Source organism: Phocoena phocoena, chromosome 5 (genome assembly GCF_963924675.1).
Source record: "Phocoena phocoena chromosome 5, mPhoPho1.1, whole genome shotgun sequence".
Lineage (NCBI taxonomy): Eukaryota > Metazoa > Chordata > Mammalia > Artiodactyla > Phocoenidae > Phocoena > Phocoena phocoena.
This window is the reverse complement of record NC_089223.1, coordinates 133645148-133665069: the sequence shown is the minus strand read 5'-3', so window position 1 is coordinate 133665069 and position 19922 is coordinate 133645148.

Sequence of the window (19922 nt, the reverse complement as noted above, 5' to 3'; positions counted from 1 at the left end):
TGTTTGATAGAATTCACCTGTGAAGCATCTGGTCCTGGGTTTTTGTTTGTTGGAAGATTTTTAATCACAGTCTCAATTTCACTGCTTGTGATTGGTCTGTTTATATTTTCTATTTTATCCTGGTTCAGTCTTGGAAGGTCGAGCTTTTCTAAGAATTTGTCCGTTTCTTCCATGTTGTCCATGTTATTGGCATATAGTTGCTTGTAGTAATCTCTCATGATCCTCTGTATTTCTGCAGTGTCGGTTGTGACTTCTCCTTTTCATTTCTAATTCTCTTGATTTGAGTCTTCTCCCTTTTTTTTCTTGATGAGTCTGGCTAATGGTTTATCAATTTTCCTTTTCTTCTCAAAGAACCAGCTTTTAGTTTTATTGATCTTTGGTATCGGTTCCTTCATTTCTTTTTCATTTATTTCTGATCTGATCTTTATGATTTTTTTCCTTCAGCTATCCAGGTGGTTTTTTTTGTTCTTTCTCTAATTGCTTTAGGTGTAAGATTAGGTTGTTTATTTGAGATGTCTCATGTTTCTTGAGGTAGGATTGTCTTGCTATAAACTTCCCTCTTAGAACTGCTTTTGCTGCATCCCATAGGTTGTTGTTTTTTTCTAAACATCTTTATTGGAGTATAATTGCTTTACAATGGTATGTTAGTTTTTGCTTTACAACAAAATGAATCAGTTATATATATACATATGTTCCCATATCTCTTCCCTCTTGCATCTCCCTCCTTCCCACTCTCCCTAACCCACCCATCCAGGCGGGCACAAAGCACCGAGCTGATCTCCCTGTGCTATGCGGCTGCTTCCCACTAGCTATCTACCTTATGTTTGGTGGTGTATATATGTCCATGCCTCTCTCTCACTTTGTCACACCTTACCCTTCCCCCTCCCCCTCCCCATATCCTCAAGTCCATTCTCTAGTAGGTCTGTGTCTTTATGCCTGTCTTACCCCTAGGTTCTTCATGACATTCTTTTTTCTTAAATTCCATATATATGTGTTAGCATACGGTATTTGTCTCTCTCTTTCTGACTTACTTCACTCTGTATGACAGACTCTAGGTCTATCCACCTCACTACAAATAGCTCAGTTTCATTTCTTTTTATGGCTGAGTAATATTCCATTGTATATATGTGCCACATCTTGTTTATCCATTCATCCGATGATGGACACTTAGGTTGTTTCCACCTCCTGGCTATTGTAAATAGAGCTGCAATGAACATTTTGGTACATGACTCTTTTTGAATTATGCTTTTCTCAGGGTATATGCCCAGTAATGGGATTGCTGGGTCATATGGTAGTTCTATTTGTAGCTTTTAAAGGAACCTCCATACTGTTCTCCACAGTGGCTGTATCAATATACATTCCCACCAACAGTGCAAGAGGGTTCCCTTTTCTCTACACCCTCTCCAGCATTTATTGTTTCTAGATTTTTTATGATGGCCATTCTGACTGGTGTGAGATGATATCTCATGGTAGGTTTGATTTGCATTTCTCTAATGATTAGTGATGTTGAGCATTCTTTCATGTATTTGTTGGCAGTCTGTATATCTTCTTGGGAGAAATGTCTATTTAGGTCTTCTGCCCATTTTTGGATTGGGTTGTTTGTTTTTTTGTTATTAAGCTGCATGAGCTGCTTATAAATTTTGGAGATTAACATTTGTCAGTTGCTTCATTTGCAAATATTTTCTCCTATCCTGAGGGTTGTCTTTTGGTCTTGTTTATGGTTTCCTTTGCTGTGCAAAAGCTTTGAAGTTTCATTAGGTCCCATTTGTTTATTTTTGTTTTTATTTCCATTTCTCTAGGAGGTGGGTCAAAAAGGATCTTGCTGCGATTTATGTCATACAGTGTTCTGCCTATATTTTCCTCTAAGAGTTTGATAGTTTCTGGCCTTACATTTAGGTCTTTAATCCATTTTGAGTTTATTTTTGTGTATGGTGTTAGGGAGTGTTCTAGTTTCATTCTTTTACATGTAGCTGTCAAGTTTTCCCAGCACCAGTTATTGAAGAGGCTGTCCTTCCTCCACTGTACATTCCTGCCTCCTTTATCAAAGATAAGGTGACCATATGTGCGTAGGTTTACCTCTGGGCTTTCTATCCTGTTTCATTGATCTATCTTTCTGTTTTTATGCCAGTACCATACTGTCTTGATTACTGTAGCTTTGTAGTATAGTCTGAAGTCAGTGCACCCCATAGGTTTTGGGTCATTGTGTTTTCATTGTCATTTGTTTCTAGGTATTTTTTGATTTCCTCAGTGATTTCTTGGTTATTATGTAGTGTATTGTTTAGCCTCCATGTGTTTGTATTTTTTACAGATTTTTTCCTGTAATTGATATCTAGTCTCAGCGTTGTGGACAGAAAAGATACTTGATATCATGTCAGTTTTCTTATATTTACCAAGGCTTCATTTGTGACCCAAGTTATCATGTGTTCTGGAGAATGTTCCGTGAGCACTTGATAAGAAAGTGTATTCTGTTGTTTTTGGATGGCATGTCCTGTAAATATCAATTAAGTCATCTTGTTTAATGTACCATTTAAAGCTTGTGTTTCTGTATTTATTTTCATTTTGGCTGATCCATCCATTGGTCAAAATGGGGTGTTAAAGTCCCCTAATATGATGGTGTTACGGTCGATTTCCCCTTTTATGGCTGTTAGCATTTGCCTTATGTATTGAGGTGCTCCTATGTTGGGTGCATAAATATTTACAATTGTTTTATCTTCTTCTTGAATTGATCCCTTGATTATTATGTAGTGTCCTTCTTTTTCGCTTGTAATAGTCTTTATTTTAAAGTCTATTTTTTCTGATATGAGAATTGCTCCTCCAGCTTTCGTTTGATTTCCATTTGCATGGAATATCTTTTTCCATCCCCTCACTTTCAGTGTGTATGTGTCCCTAGGTCTAAGTAGGTCTCTTGTAGACAGTATATATACAGGTCTTGCCTTTGTATTCTTTCAGCCAGTCTATGTCTTTTCGTTGGAACATTTAATCCGTTTACATTTAAGGTAATTATCAGTGTGTATGTTCCTATTACCATTTTCTTAATTGTTTTGGCTTTGTTATTGTAGGTCTTTTCCCTCTCTTGTGTTTCCTGCCTAGAGAAGTTCCTTTAGCATTTGTTGTAAAGCTGGTTTGGTGGTGCTGAATTCTCTTAGCTTTTGCTTGTCTGTGAAGTATATAATTTCTCTGTCAAATCTGAATGAGATCCTTGCCGGGAAGAGTAATCTTTGTTGTAGGTTTTTCCCTTTCATCACTTTAAATATGTCCTGCCACTCCCTTCTGACTTGTAGAGTTTCTGCTGAAAGATCAGCTGTTAACCTTATCGGGATTCCCTTGTATGCCATTTGTTGTTTTTCCCTTGCTGCTTTTAATATTTTTTCTTTGTGTTTAATTTTTGTAGTTTGATTAGTATGTGTTTTGGCATGTTTCTCCTTGGATTTATCCTGTATGGGACTCTCTGCACTTCCTGGACCTGTTTGACTGTTTCCTTTCCCACATTAGGAAAGTTTTCCCCTATAATCTCTTCAAATATTTTCTCAGTCCCTTTCCTTTTCTCTTCTTCTTCTGGAACCCCTATAATTTGAATGTTGGTGCATTTAATGTTGTCCCAGAGGTCTCTAAGCCTTTCCTCCATTCTTTTCATTCTTTTTTCTTTATTCTTCTCTGCAGTAGTTATTTCTACTATTTTATCTTCCAGATCACTTATCCATTCTTCTGCCACAGTTATTCTCCTATTCATTCCTTCTAGAGAATTTTTAATTTCATTTATTGTGTTCTTCATCATCGTTTGTTTGTTCTTTAGTTCTTCTAGGTACTTGTTAAACGTTTCTTGTATTTTTTCCATCCTGTTTCCAAGGTTTTGGATCATTTTACTATCATTGCTCTGAATTCTTCTTCAGGTAGACTCCCTATTTCCTCTTCATTTCTTTGGTCTCGTGGGTTTTTACCTTGCTCCTTCATCTGCTGTGTATTTCTTTGTCTTCTCATTTTGCTCAACTTACTGTGTTTGGGGTCTCCTTTTCACAGGCTGCTGGTTTGTAGTTCCCGTTGTTTTTGGTGTCTGCCCCCATTGGCTAAGGTTGGTTCAGTGGGTTGTGTAGGCTTCCTGGTGGAGGGGACTGGTGCCTCTGTTCTGGTGGATGAGGCTGGACCTTGTCTTTCTGGTGGGCAGGACTGCATCCGGTGGTGTGTTTTGGGGTGTCTGTGACCTTATGATTTTAGGCAGCCTCTCCGCTAATTGGTGGGCTTGTGTGTCTGTCTTGCTAGTTGTTTGGCATAGGGTGTCCAGAACTGCAGCTTGCTGGTCGTTGAGTGGAGCTAGGTCTTAGTATTGAGATGGGGATATCTGGGAGAGCATTTGCCGTTTGATATTACGTGGAGCTGGGATGTCTCTGGTGAGCCAGTGTCCTCAGCTCGGCTCTTCCACCTCAGAGGCACAGGCCTGACACCCAGCTGGAGCACCAAGACCCTGTCAGTCACACGGCCGCTTATCCAGAGATCAGGTCTTACTACTGTAGGGTGGGATGAGGGCTGGGGGAACATGGCATCGGGGTGGGCAGCCAGCAGTCCCCATGGGCACTGAGAGCCTCCACCTCTTCTTCCCCAAGTGGCTGCGGGTATGGGCCGTAGGACCATATATTCTTTTTGTTATTTTTCGTAGTTTGCCAGATTTTGTTCAAAAATTAAATATTCATCATTTTCCTTTGTAGGATTTGTAATAATACTCCCTAAAGAGGATCCTACAAAATAATTTTTATTATGAATTTCATGTGCTGTAGTGAACAGTTAAGATATTCTGGAGACTTGAGTTCAAGTAACACACATCTATATCATATGTAATAAGACATGACTTTTCAAACCCCCAAAAAGATGATATTAGAAACCTTGCCTGGAACGAAATATTTTTGCCTGATGTCGTTCATGATCTTTTCCTGGACAGAAATTAACTTTCCTGTTAAAAAGCTTAAACAAATATATAATGAATTATAAGGGCAATAAAACTTGTTTTCGGAAACTACTCAGTCATGTAATTGATTCTCAATTGACTATGAAACAGACTAAGTATCTTTAAAAATGCATTCATTTCTTTTTGTATGTAGTTTAACAATGACTACTGAATAATTCTCTTTTTCCTAACACCAAAAAATGAGTCTTTGAATTGGTCTGTCAGTATTTTTTGTTTGTTTGTTTTAATTTTTAGAGCAGCTTTAGGTTCATAGCAAAATAGAGAGGAAGGTACAGAGATTTCCTATATGTGCCCTGCCAAGACACAGGCATAGTCTCCCGGTTATCAATAACCACCACCAGAGTGGTACCAGAGTGGTACATTTGGTATAATCGACGAACCTGTACTGACACATCTTCACTCAAAGTTCATAGTTTACATTAGGATTCACTCTTGGTGTTGTACATACAAATGTATAATGACATATATCCATATTAAATATCATGCAGAGTATTTTCACCATCCTAAAAACCCCTGTGATCTTCCTGTTCATCCCTCCCCCTACCCCCAGCCCCTGGCTAACATTGACCTTTCCACTGTCTCCATAGTTTTGCTTTTTCCCAAATGTCAGGTAGTTGGAACCATGCATTATGTAGCCTTTTCAGATTGACTTCTTTCATTTAGTAATACAGATTTAAGTTTCCTCTCTCTTGATAAAGGAAGTTTCATGGCTTGATAGCTCACTTCTTTTTAGCGCTGAGTGATGTTCCATCGTCTGAATATACAATAGATTATTTATCCATTCACCCACTGTAGGACATCTTGGTTGCTTCCAAGTTTTGGCAATTATGAATAAAGCTACTCTAAACATCCATGTACAGGTTGTTGGGGGGGATCATAAGTTTTCACCTTCTTTGGGTAAATACTAATGAGTGTGATTATTGGATCATATAAGAATAGGATTAATTTTGTAAGAAACTGCCAGACTGTCTTCCAAAGTAGCTGTACTATTTTGCGTTTCCACAATTAAGGAATTGAGAGTTCCTAGAGCTCCACATGCTCACCAGCATTTGATGTTGTCTAGTGTTCCAGATTTTGGCCATTCTGATAGGTGTGTAGTGGTATCTCATTGTTGTTTTAGTTTGCATTTCCCTGATGACATATGCTTATTTGCCATCTGTATATTTTTTCTGGCGAGGTATCTGTTTAGGTCTTTGACTCATTTTTTTATTGGGGTTAGTTGTTTTCTTATTATTGAATTTTAGGAGTTCTTTTTATATTACAGATAACATTTCTTTATGAGATGTGTATTTTGCAAAGATTTTCTTCCAGTCTGAGGCTTGTCTTCTCATTTCTTGATGTTGTCTTCCACAAAGTGGAAGTTTGTAATACTAATGAAGTCCAAATGATCACTTTTTTCTTTCATGAATTGTGCCCTTGGTACTGTATCTAAAAAGTCATTGCCATGCCTAAGGTCATCTAGGTTTTTTCCTATGCTATCTTCTAGTCATTTTATAATTTTGCATTTTAAATTTAGGTCTATGATCCATTTTGAGTTAAGTTTTGTGAAGGGTGTTAGATCTGTGTCTAGAGTCATATTTTTGCATGTGGATATCCAGTTGTGTTACAGCATCATTTGTTGAAGAGATTATCTTTGCTCCATTATGTTGCCTTTGCTCTTTTGTCAGAGCAGTTGACTATATTTGTGGGCATTAATTTCTGGGCTCTCTATTCTGTTCCATAGATTTATGATTTAGCTGTAGCTTTATAATAAGTCATGACATCAGGTAGTGTCAGTCCTCCAACTTTGATATTCTCCTTCAGTATTGTGGTGAATATTCTAGGTCTTTTACCTCTCCATACAAACTTTAGAATTGGTTTGTTGATATCTGCAAAATAACTGGAATTTTAAAATGGATTTTAGCATTAAATTATACTGAAGAAATACCTAAATGGGCCAAGACAATGGGAGAAAAGATCAGTTATACCCCTAACTCATAATTCAAAGCTATTAATACATAAGTTATTGTTGAACTCTTTAAACTGAATGTGCCTGGCTAAAGCATGAATTGGTAACTTGCACTGGCTCAGAAACTGAGGCAAAGGTTTCCGATGAACTTATGAGGTGAATATAACCAGATATTTGTCCTGTATTTGTTTTTAGTAGTGCATTTATTAAGCAATTTAGAGTGATAGGAAGGAGATTAAGAGAAGTCTAGTGGGAAGAATTTTAAAATGTTTATACGATTTTTGAAATGTATAGAAAAAGAAAATATGACAAACGTGAAAAATTAATCCACCAGAGAAAAGATTTTGCCTTCTAATTTTGAGGAATATAATTTATTATGAGTTGTGAAAATATTGGCATATTGTTAATGTTTGACTTCTGCAATGTATAACATTTAATACACATGAAGAAAATGTAATAGCAAAATGAAAGCAAGGCATAATATGGTATTTTTGCATAGAGATTAAGTTTTGGGTAGAATTTGTATGCAGAAAAGACGTCTTCTAGGTTTATCATTTATTTATTTAATGTACAGATAAATAAAGCTACAATTCAAAATCTAATTCTCTTTTATACCCTTGAGTTCAGCATGGAAATATTATTATATTTTATAAACCTCACAGATTTTAGTAATTATTTACATTTGAACATTGAATTATGTCTGGTCTCATTTAAAATTTGATTTAAACACTTTCCAATACTTTAAGTTGCATTTATAAGTTTACTATTCAGTTTATAAATGTATAGGTATATATATGTGTGTATATATATATGTGTGTGTACGTGTGTGTATATATATATATATATATATATATATATATATATATATATATATATAAAATGTATACTTCTTTTGAGATTCTTTTCCCTTATAGGTTATTACAAGATACTGAGTATAATTCCTTGTGCTATATAGTAGGTTCTTATTAGTTATCTATTTTATAAATAGTAATGTGTATATGTTAATTCCAACTTCCTAATTTATCCTCCCTCCCACCCGCTTTCCCCTTTGGTAACCATAAGTTTGTTTTCTATGTCTGTGAATCTCTTTCTGTTTTGTAAATAAGCTCATTCGTATCATTTTTTTAGATTCCACATGTAAGTGATATCATATATTTGTCTTTCTCTGTCTGGCTTACTTCACTTTGCATGATAATCTCTAGGTCCATCCATGTTGCTGCAAATGGCATTATTTCATTATTTTTTATGACTGAGTAATAGTCCATTGTATACATATACCACATCTTCTTTATCCATTCCCTTTATCCATTCCTCCGTCGATGAACACTTAGGTCGCTTCCATGTCCTGGCTATTGAAAATAGTGCTGCTGTGAACATTGGGGTGCATGTATCTTTTGGAATTATGGTTTTCTCCAGATATATGGCCAGCAGTGGGATTGCTGGATCATATGGTAGCTCTATTTTTAGTTTTTTAAGGAACCTCCATATTGTTCTCCATAGTGGATATACCAACTTACCCCACCAACAGTGTAGGAGGAGTTCCTTTTCTCCACACTCTCTCCAGAATTTATTATTTGTAGACTTTTTGATGATGGCCTTTCTGATTGGTGTGAGGTGATACCTCATTGTAGTTTTGGTTCGCATTTCTCTAATAATTGGTGATATTGAGCATCTTTTCATGTCCTTCTTGGTCATCTGTATGTCTTCTTTGGAGAATTGTCTTATTTAGATCTTCTGCCCACTTTTTGACTGGGTTGTTTGTTTGTTTTGATATTGAGCTGTATGAGGGATTTTTTTGGAGATTAATCTCTTGTCGGTTGCATTGTTTGCAAATATTTTCTCTCATTCTGTAGGTTGTCTTTTTGTTTTGTTTATGGTTTCCTTTGCTGTGCAAAAGCTTTTAGGTTTAATTAGGTCCCATTTGTTTATTTTTGTTCTTATTTCCATTACTCTAGGAGACAAATCCAAAAAGACAATGCTGTGATTTATGTCAAAGAGTGCCCCGCCTATGTTTTCCTCTAGGAGTCTTATAGTGTCCGGTCTTCAATTTAGATCTTTAATCCATTTTGAGTTTATTTTTGTGCATGGTGTTAGGAAGTATTCTGATTTCATTCTTTTATGTGTAGCTATCCAGTTTTTCCAGAACCACTTATTGAAGAGACTGTCTTTTTTCCACTGTATATTCTTGCCTATTTGTCATAGATTAATTGGCCATAGGTGTGCATGGGTTTATATCTGGGCTTAAATACCTTTCTGCATGCTTAAGTAATACTTATAATAACTTAAACTTGAATGAAGCATAAAATCTCTGTACGGCCTCCCTGGTGGCACAGTGGTTGGGAGTCTGCCTGCCGATGCAGGGGACATGGGTTCGTGCCCCGGTCCGGGGAGATCCTACATGCCGTGGAGCGGCTGGGCCTGTGAGCCATGGCTGCTGAGCCTGCACGTCTGAAGCCTGTGCTCCGCAACGGGAGAGGCCACAGCAGTGAGAGGCCCGTGTACTGCAAAAAAAAAAAAAAAAAAAAAAAAATCTCTGTAATGTTTCAAAATTATATATAAATACTTTGTAATCACAAATTCAAATTAGTTACTTTACTACATATTGGAACTTGAAGTTACAGAATTCTACTACTTGTCAGGAAAACTGTCAAATGTTTGGAAAGGACATGAGGAATTACTGGGTATGGAGTTCTGAGCCATGTCAACTAAATTTTCTAGGCATTATAGGATTCCATAGTGGGAGTGCAATTTTGATTGATTGGTTTACAACTTGGTAGAGAAAGAAGTTATTTTGTGGAAACTGATACCAATGCAAGATTTGTTGACCATAGAAACACAAATCACCCCTGCAGATGACAATACAAATGAATTTTATATTCTGATAGAGAATATAAATCTCTGCAAGTCGAATTCTTATTTGAGCCAGTTTTAACATCTCGCCCTCAGTAATTAGTAAGTTAAATACAATCTTTGCCCGTGTTCATTTTATATTTGTATGAGATTCAGGGTTTTACTCTTTTGAAAATTCGTCTTTACCACCCTAATAGGCCAAACTATCTAAAATATATTCAAATACATAAAATATTTTTTTTTGAAAAGGAACAGCTTCCTTCTTAACGTGAAACTAGAAATACTAGTGTGTTACTTTAAACTTGACTGTAGTTGGTTTTCTTCCCGGAGTTAAAAGGTGGATACACACTAGAAAGGACACAAAGGAATCCAGATAAATCACGTGTCACCAGAAATTTCAGCCTGAGGCTGAAAGTATACGTGATGCTTCTCAACTCCCCAGCCATCACACTGAGCTCCTTTTTAGAGTTATAATATCCTGGGCTAAAAACAACCTACTAACATTACCTGATTGGTTCTTTCTCCTCAGTTTGCAACTCTCACCCAAGTTATTCACTTGATGGGATTATGTATCGTGTCTTCTCTTAAAGATGTAAATGTCTTCTCTGAGTCTAAAAGCCTTAGAACTGATGAAATCGTAAACTCTTCCATGGATTCAGTACTAACCTCTGAGGTTATTTAAAATATTATGTAACTGATTTATGGATATTTCACATTATTTTTCTCTGTTAGGTTATCCTACTGACAGGCTGAACTCTTCATAAACACCCATATGCATTTTTTTTTTGGCGGTACATGGGCGTCTCACTGTTGCGGCCTCTCCTGTTGCGGAGCACAGGCTCCAGACGCGCAGGCTCAGTGGCCATGGCTCACGGGCCCAGCCGCTCCGCGGCATGTGGGATCTTCCCGGACTGGGGCACGAACCTGTGTCCCCTGCATTGGCAGGCGGACTCTCAACCACTGCGCCACCAGGGAAGCCCCCACATGCATTTTTTTTTTTTTACATATATTTGACAAAAAAATAATTTTAGGGGAGATGGTCAAACTTTTAAACTTTACAGGCTAGTTGAGTGTCTTTAAAAGGAAATGACATCAAAATGTATGTGTTTTATAAACATTTTCTGGAATTAAAATTGGTGCTTTTTATTATAATTGTATATTATATATTCTAGAAATGCTACTTTATTCAAACTTTCAATCAGGAAAAAATGTTCACACTGAATTAAATAACTTTTCAATGATTTATTATTCTATTATTAGCCAAATACTATGAAATAAACCACAGATAGATTACATTAAAAATTGAAAGTCCATTTGATATATTTAAGATATTTAAAATATTTATTTCCCATTAACTCAGGAGATTTCCACAAATGTTTACAAAATATCAGTAGTTGACCTTGACTGGTGACTTAAACCTTTATTTTAAGCCCAGAAATGGACACCTTTATTCAGCATGGGTTTGGAAATCACAGGGCACTCCAAGGCCCTTTGCTTTGGGGACCTTCAGGGCAATTGCACTGGCTTGAAAAAATAATGAGCTCTCTATAAGGCTGACTATGAAAACTTATCCGTCATTCTGACAAGTTAGAAGAAATCCACTGGAAATGTTGGTGGCAAGAACATGAGGTGGACTTGTTCAGATAAAAGATATCCAAAAGGAGATACATTTAAAGACATCCCATTAATCAAACTGACAGTGGAAAAGCCCAAACAGAGAGAAAAAAAGTACAGATGTCTTACTAAATCATGGCTCATTAGTTTTTCTTTTTTCCCCTTTCCTTCTCTATATTTTCCATTAGAATGTTTCTGAATATAGTCAGTTTCCCATGGATGATTTAAAGCTTGGCAGTTACATTACATAGCAATTTATTTTAGAAATGTAAATATTTAAAAAAAATTCAGTCTTACTCTTGAGATTCAAATTTCTTTTTTGTAATCTAGGATGAAAAATAGCATATAACAAAATGTTAGGTGGGAGATCTGTGAATGTTTCCACACACAAGCGGAATTCAAAGTGTTAATGAGCCATGTGCTTTGCGAAGTGTCAGAGCAAATATTAGTCAAAGTGCTGACTTCAACATTAGCAGTAACTAAAGTCTAAACAGGATGTCATTTTTAAATGACCTTTAAAAACTTATCTTTTAAAAGTTTTATTATTTTAATATAATATAAACTATTTCTATAATAATTATATAAATATGTAATATAGTTATCAATACATATGTTATAATAATTCAGAAAGCATAGCTCATGAAGTGTGAATATAAAGAATCTTTTTTTTCCACTGCCACTTTAGATTTCATAGTTCCAGTTCTTCCCCTAACTAGATAAAAAGAGTACTTTGTCTTTTCTTGTGAATATTAAGTATAAGAAAGTTCTTTGACCACTGGCTCACAGAAAACAGATTCTACTGGGAACTTAATATGCCTGGTCCAGTGCAATAGTAATACAAATTCAAATTCCATTTGAGTCTCCACTTTTTGAGCTAAGTCAAGCTGTAATGGGACAGACCTGGCAAGGTCCGGCTCTTCTCACTCTGCTTTGTCAGTTCCAACCTCTCTACTCAGTTAGCCATGACTTCTGATCCTTGGAAATAAAAGGAAACAAAGGGACAGGAATAGTCGTAGCTATCTGGCACTATGCTGGCATTATCCTTTTTGAACCTAGTAGACTCTCATCAGGTGCTTTCATTTTTCTTTTGAAAATGTTCCCATCTGCCATCCCCCAGTTTCAGTGAATTGGTCAACCATGGTTTTCTTGAAAGAGTAAATGTATCAGTGTTTCCCCTGGTTCCTTATTTGTTCTTCAATGGCTATGCATCCAGTATCAACTTCAGCTTATTTTTGCTTGGTTTTTTTTTTTTTTTTGCTTTTGTCTGGGTATCTGTCTTGAAGTATCCAACATGTTCCCAAACCAACTTTTTCATCTAATTAGGGCCCATATTTGGTCCAAGGAAACACTAATTCTCTCTCCTAGCTAATTCTGGGAATGAAATTTTCCTAAAACTGTGGCTCATGTTCTGCTCTCACAAAGACCCTCAGCCAGTCCCTCTGTCTATTTAAATTTCTAAAGAATGACTCAGACACTAGTTTACTGATCGTCTCACAAATAACTGGGGGTGTCGACCAAGCTTTCTACTGAATAGCTTTGAAGCCCTTTCACTGGGCTTGAATTCAGGAGGTATAGAATGGTGAGACTCATAGAGACACTCTTTTCAAATAAATCCTCTTTGAATTTCAACCTAACTTTCTAGCGACTTTTAGACTAGAAGCGTGTAGTTAGCTAAGAATACATGACTTGATTTTCTTGCAACTTCTTTGCAAGCCCTGCATCTTGGTCTCAAATTTTATTCTGGAAAGAGGTCTCAATGGTCTCAGCAACTTTGCTGAAACTTAGACTAAGATAATTGCATTTTAAAATTCTGACCAAGATACCTTTAGGAGACAAAACAAATAAGGATGGTCCTGAGGCTTATTTCTTCCCATTTCTGGCAATTTAACAGAGTTGGCCCAAGAGAAGAACAGGAAATTATAAGCTATTGAGAATACTCCTCCACCAGGAGGCTTCCATTGCTATATAGACACATAGATGTTCCCTGTTCCTCATCCTTATAAATAGTAGGGCATTTCAAAGATCAGGCTTCTCTCTATTGGAATATTTGCCAATATTACAGACAGTCTAACTCCATCTGGTCTAAGTATATCTCTCTGGAAAAAAATAAAGCCTGGAGGTTGTGTGCTCTGCTATTTCACTAATTATTTTTTCTTAACAGACCCTATTTTTGTATTTCTACTAGCTGGATGGGTATAACATTTGCAAAAGAGTTGGCAACAGTGAAAGGACAAACATTACTCTGTCCCTGTGCAGCGTGTTCTTGGAAGTGGTGGTGTTTAACTGGCTGATCTTGGAGATGAGAAACATTCCTTCCTAGTGACAGTGGCTGTAGGGAGACTATAAAAAAGTGGCAGAATTGCTGAGACAGACACTTTTCCTGCCACGGGTAGGGGACCACAGTGTTATTTCATAGCCTGGGATCAAGCTGGGTGGCCCCAGTGTTCAGATGCCTTGGAGTGGGCAGGGTAACCATGGAATCCAGAAGCCCAGGAGCCTGTGGTGGCTGTTCAGTTATCATATCCAAGGACTGGAAGGGGTGGTACTCGGCCACTATAGGCCCCAGACGAGCAGGTGTTTCTAAAGAGAAGTAGGTATGTTCCAAAAGGAAATCATGGGTAATTGGGACTACAGTTAGCCGGTGAAAAGGAGGCTAGATTTTGCAGAGTCTGGGGGAAATTTGCATGAATAATAATGTGTTATGGTTGAAAACTGGGAGAAGACACAATTATAAGGATGAGTCACCTTAGCTATTGTTGCAGACTTTTCTCATAATATTAAAGGGACAAATAGATTAAGTTGAACTGGATCTTACCAGCTCATGGAAAAAAAAACAAAACAAGCAAACAAACAAACAAACACCCCTGGACTACTTCTCTCTGTCTCTCTCTCTCTTTTTTTTTTTTTTTTTTTTTGAGCAAAGACTCAGATAAACCAATTGAACAAAGGCCCATGCTTCAGAGAATTATGTTGACAGAAATAAGCTAGAACAAGTCTAAGATGTAGTACACACAATCTCAACTCCCTAGAGGAAGCCCTCCAAATTCCTAAACTTACTGGATACCAGAGCTAAGGTGGCTATGATTCTAACATTCGTTTTGGGGTTTGCTTGCTATTTTTTATGTCAGCTTTATATAACTGATAATGATATCTAGGTGTATGAATGTGTGTTATTGTTGATTAGATAAATGCATTTACAGCCCTGTTGTTGGATTCCTAAAATTCATATATAACCACAAAAGACCCCAAATTGCCAAAGCAATCTTGAAAAAAGAAGGACAAGGCTGGAGGTATCACCGGCCCAGACTTCAGACTATACTACAAATCTATAGTAATCAAAACAGCATTGGGGCTTCCCTGGTGGCGCAGTGGTTGAGAGTCCGCCTGCCGATGCAGGGGACGCGGGTTCGTGCCCCGGTCCGGGAAGATCCCACATGCCGCAGAGCGGCTAGGCCCGTGAGCCATGGCTGCTGAGCCTGCGCGTCCGGAGCCTGTGCTCTGCAGCGGGAGAGGCCACAACTGGGAGAGGCCTGCGTACCGCAAAAAACAAAAAACAAAAAAAACAGCATGGTACTGGCACAATAATAGACAGATCAATGGAATGAACAGAGAGTCCAGAAATAAACTCACACTCCTACAGTCAATTAATCTACAACAAAGGAGGCAAGAATATACAGTGGAGAAAAGACAGTCTCTTCAGTAAGTGCTGCTGGAAAAACTGTACATGTAAACAATGAAATTAGAACATTTCCTCACACCATATACAAAAATAGACTCAAAGTGGATTAAAGATCTAAATGTAAGGCCTGAAACGATAAAACTCCTAGAAGAGAACATGGGAAGGACACTCTTGGACATAAATTGTAGCAATATATTTTTGGGTCTGTCTCCTAAGGCAAAAGAAATAAAAACAAAAAATAAATGGGACCAAATTAAACTTAAAAGCTTTCATACAGCAAAGGGAACCATCGACAAAACTAAGGAACAGCCTATGGAATGGGAGAAAATATTTGCAAATGATATGACCAACAAGGGGTGGATATACAAAATATGTAAACAGATCATACAACTCAGTATCGAAAAAAAACAACCCAATCAATAAATGGACAGAAGACCTGAACAGACAACTTTCCCCCAAAGAAGACATACAGGTGGCTAACAGGCACATGAAAAGATGCTCAACCTAGCTAACTGTAGAGGAATGCAAATTAAAACCACAGTGAGATATAACCTCACACCTGTCAGCATGGTTATCATCGGAAAGTCTACAAAAACACATGTTGACAAGGATGTGGAGAAAAGGGAACCCTTGTATGCTGTTGGTGTGTATGTAAATCGGTGTAGCCACTGTGAAAAACAGTATGGAGGTTCCTCAACCATATGATCCAGTAATTCCATTCCTGGGTATGTATCTGGAAAAAACAGAAACACTAATTTGAAAAGATACATGCACCCCACTGTTCATAGCTAATCCTTTCTTTCTGAAACACTTTTCCAGAAATCCAGTCCACGTCAGTTTGCCTTCATTTGGAAAGTCATTCCGTACACTTTTGCTACTTGAAATCCCAAACTATGTCGTCAGCTAGTTGGACCAACTCTAGAATACTGTATACTGCTGGTTGAAATTTAAACATTCCATTATACTGATGATATATTTATAGTCTTAGAAATACTGATAAAAATACCTTCATTACATTATAAGACATCCAAGCCAGCTGACAATATATGGGCCATGGATGGGGTCAATATCTAAGGTTCTGCATTCCAATGATTGCCTCAGAGCCCAAGGGGACATTCCACATCCTCCTCCTTCTCCTCATAATCATCATAATAATAGCAATAACAATCATTAAAATGATTCTGTGCCTATAGCCACTAACTGCAAAGAAAGAGGCCTGATCCTTGATTAGGCTTTTACGTTTTGGAAACAGTACATTCCAGACCTGGACATTTTATTAAATCCTCTCTACCAACTCACCAAACAAATTTGAGTGAGTGCCCTACAATAAGAAACTTTGGAACCAATCTTGAGAGCAATAAAACAAAGGCTTCTCTGGAACCACATATTTCCATCAAAATCCATAAAATTATTGGTGTTTGTGATCACAGAGTTTTGGTGTTTGGTCACAAAAATTTCACAACGTCTTTGGCACTGATCTTTACCTGTACTTTAGGTTTGGAGTACAGCCCTCCTCCCCTCTGCCCGCTGTTCTTTGGTAAGTGTGAATCTGTGACTAAGCCCTGGTGGACGAAGATCATTTACCTGATAGGAAGCCGGGACTTTCATGAGTGTTACCCAATATCCTGACTCTCTAAGGCATCCTTTCTAAATCACACCCACATGCGCTGGACAAGTCCCAAAGAATTTCATTGTGAAGTGAAAATTTCCACTTTGCTGATCAAGGGACAGCCTCCATACACTTTAAACAAAGCACATGAGGAAATCATAGAATAAAAACCAAGAAAAACAAAAGAAAATTGAACCAAACCTACAGGGACTCTAATTTAGATAATTATCTTTATAATATTTACAATAATAAGTAAATGTTTGTCAGTGGGGATCTCCTCTGTAAGACTTGCTGCCCAAGCAAAAGCTATTCTTTTTTTAAAAAAAATTTTATTGAAGTATAGTTGATGTACAATGTTGTGTTAATTTCTGCGGTACAGTAAACTGACTCAGTTATACATATATATATTCTTTTTCACATTCTTTTCCATTATGGTTTATCACAGGATATTGAATGTAGTTCCCTGTGCTATACAATAGGACCTTGTTGTTTATGCATCCTATATATAATACTTTGCATCTGCTAACCCCAAACTCCCAATACTTCCCTCCCCTACACTCCCTCTCCCTTGGCAACCACAAGTCTGTTCTCTAGGTCTGTGAGTCTGTTTCTGTTCATTTGTGTCATATTTTAGATTCTACATATAAGTGATATCATATGGTATTTGTCATTCTCTTTCTGACATACTGTGCTTAGTAAGATTATCTCTAGGTCCATCCATGTTGCTGCAAATGGCATTATTTCATTCTTCTAATGGCTGAGTAATATTCCATTGTGTGTGTGTGTGTGTGTGTGTGTGTGTGTGTGTGTGTCTCACCTCTTCTTTATCCATTCATCTGTCGATGTATATTTAGGTTGTTTCCACGTCTTGGCTATTGTAAATAGTGCTGCTATGAACATAGGGGTGTATGTATCTTTTCAAATTATAGTTTTGTCTGGGTAGGACAGGAGGAAGATTGCTGGATCATATCGCAACTGTATTTTTAGTTTTTTGAGGAACCTCCGTACTGTTTTCCATAGTGGCTGCACCAATTTACATTCCCACCAGCAGTGTAGGAGGGCTTCCTTTTCTCTACATCCTCTGCAACATTTGTTTTTTGTAGACTTTTTAATGAGAGCCATTCTGACCAATGTGAGATGGTACATCATTGTAGTTTTGATTTGCATTTGTCTAATAATTAACTATGTTGAACATCTTTTCATGTGCCTATTGGCCATTCGTATGTCTTCTTTGGAGAGATGTCTATTTAGATCTCCTGCCCATTTTTCAACTGGCTTGCTTGTTATTGAATCGTATGAGCTGTTTGTATGTTTTGGAAGTTAAGCCCTTATCAGTCACATAATTTTCAAATATTTTCTCCCAGTCCGTAGGTTGTCTTTATGTTTTGTTTATGGTTTCCTTTGCTGTGCAAATGCTTATAAGCTTGATTAAGTCCCAGTTGTTTATTTTTGAAAAGCTATTATTTTCTCAATGTGTAGAATTAAGTGATTAGGAAAATTTCAGTAGAGATCTAGAAGCTACAAGAATAACCAAATATGATTTCTACAACTAAAAGACACAGTAACTAAATCATAAATAAATAGGGAGGGAGGGAGGGAAGGAGGGAGATAGATAAAATCAAGAACTAAAATTAAGCAGAGTAGACATAGAAAAGAGAATAAGTGAAAGTGAAATAGATAAGAAAGAAATAGCCAAAATGTAGTATGGATGGATACATGTCTGAAAAATACAGAAGAGAAAATACATTTCAGAAAAGACAGAATGACACACACAATCAGCTTCTGTAAGGGGAAGGATAGAGATTTGGAGCGGAAGTAGTACTTAAGGAAATAAGGGCTAAGAATTCACTAAAACATTACATATAACAAACTCTCAGATGTTTCCTGAACTCTATACTGGTTTCTGTGGGTCTGGAGGTTCACCACCAAATGGAATGATGTGTCTACCAGGAAAAATAATAATGATTGCAATAAATTTGTAATAAAACCTTGGAAATTTGGGCTCCTTATTACATACGAGAACACAATTTTGTGTTTGTTTTATATAAAGTTAGACATATTACATTTTTGGATGAATAAATGATTCGTTTTCAATAGTAAATAGTATTTCTACTGCATAATGGAGGCCAAATACACTAAGTATAGAATGCAGAGGATTCCCGAAGTGTTTCATTACCTTGCCATTTGTAAGGTTAACTGAACCTTAGAGGACACCTTCAACATGGACTTCATCTGTAATAAAGATATCTGACCTGAAGTCTTGTCGGAAGTACCGGCTCAATGCCATAGACCATAGAAATGAGTACGGGAAAGGCCTGTTAACTAGCTGCAGAGACTAGCACCCACTAAGCAAATTCATAGTAATTTCTTTGTTTTTTAAATTCAAATAGGAATTATGATTATTGAATGTGTTTGCTTTCCCCAGTCATTCTGTATTGGATATGTCAGTAACGTCTCAGAAGTCAAAGGTCACAGAATGGCATTAACGTCAGGATTGGAATTTTGATACTGAAAACAGCAGATACCATGGTTCCATGTATCGTTAGTATAGCATAAATTGTCTGAATGTCTCTGTGTGAGTAGAGGGCAGGCGTTTTTAACTATACATGGGACGATATTACCTATATGAGTAATACCAAAAAATATTGGTGATCATGGTACCGGATGTATTATTTCTAATTCCTGCTTGCTTTTCATCCCTCCTGTCTATTCAGCCATGTGAAAGGAGCAATAATTTATACCATGTAATGATCCTTCCTTCTCACTTTCATTGCTGACCAGAGCTGATTGAATTTGATCTAAGAAAATCAATCTGTAAACTGATTAGATACATATAATTTATGCACTGATTAAATAAAAACATTCAGGAAATATTTCTCTTTTGGTTGACTAGAGATTTGGGAAAACAAAGAGTCAGTCAATGGTAGAACTATAGAACTAGAGTCTAAATATAACCTAAAGATGGGTCTGGGGAAGCAATTATGGTCCAGCTGCTGGCTCCATGAGTTATTATTGCATGCTTATTCATATCCTTAAATTTTTATACATTAAATATTCATAATAAGGTGTGGAAAATTTAGAGGAGCCCATCTCTATTTCACTGGAGGAAAAATCTAAAGATATTGCTGGTGCATTTATGTATCCTTTCAGGATCAATACTGACAGAATTGAATATAGGCTAATAATGTTGGGAATTTCTAACTTTAATAGAGGCAGTGGTGAAAATACAAGCTGATTTTTCCCCACTGAGACTGGATTCATGCTT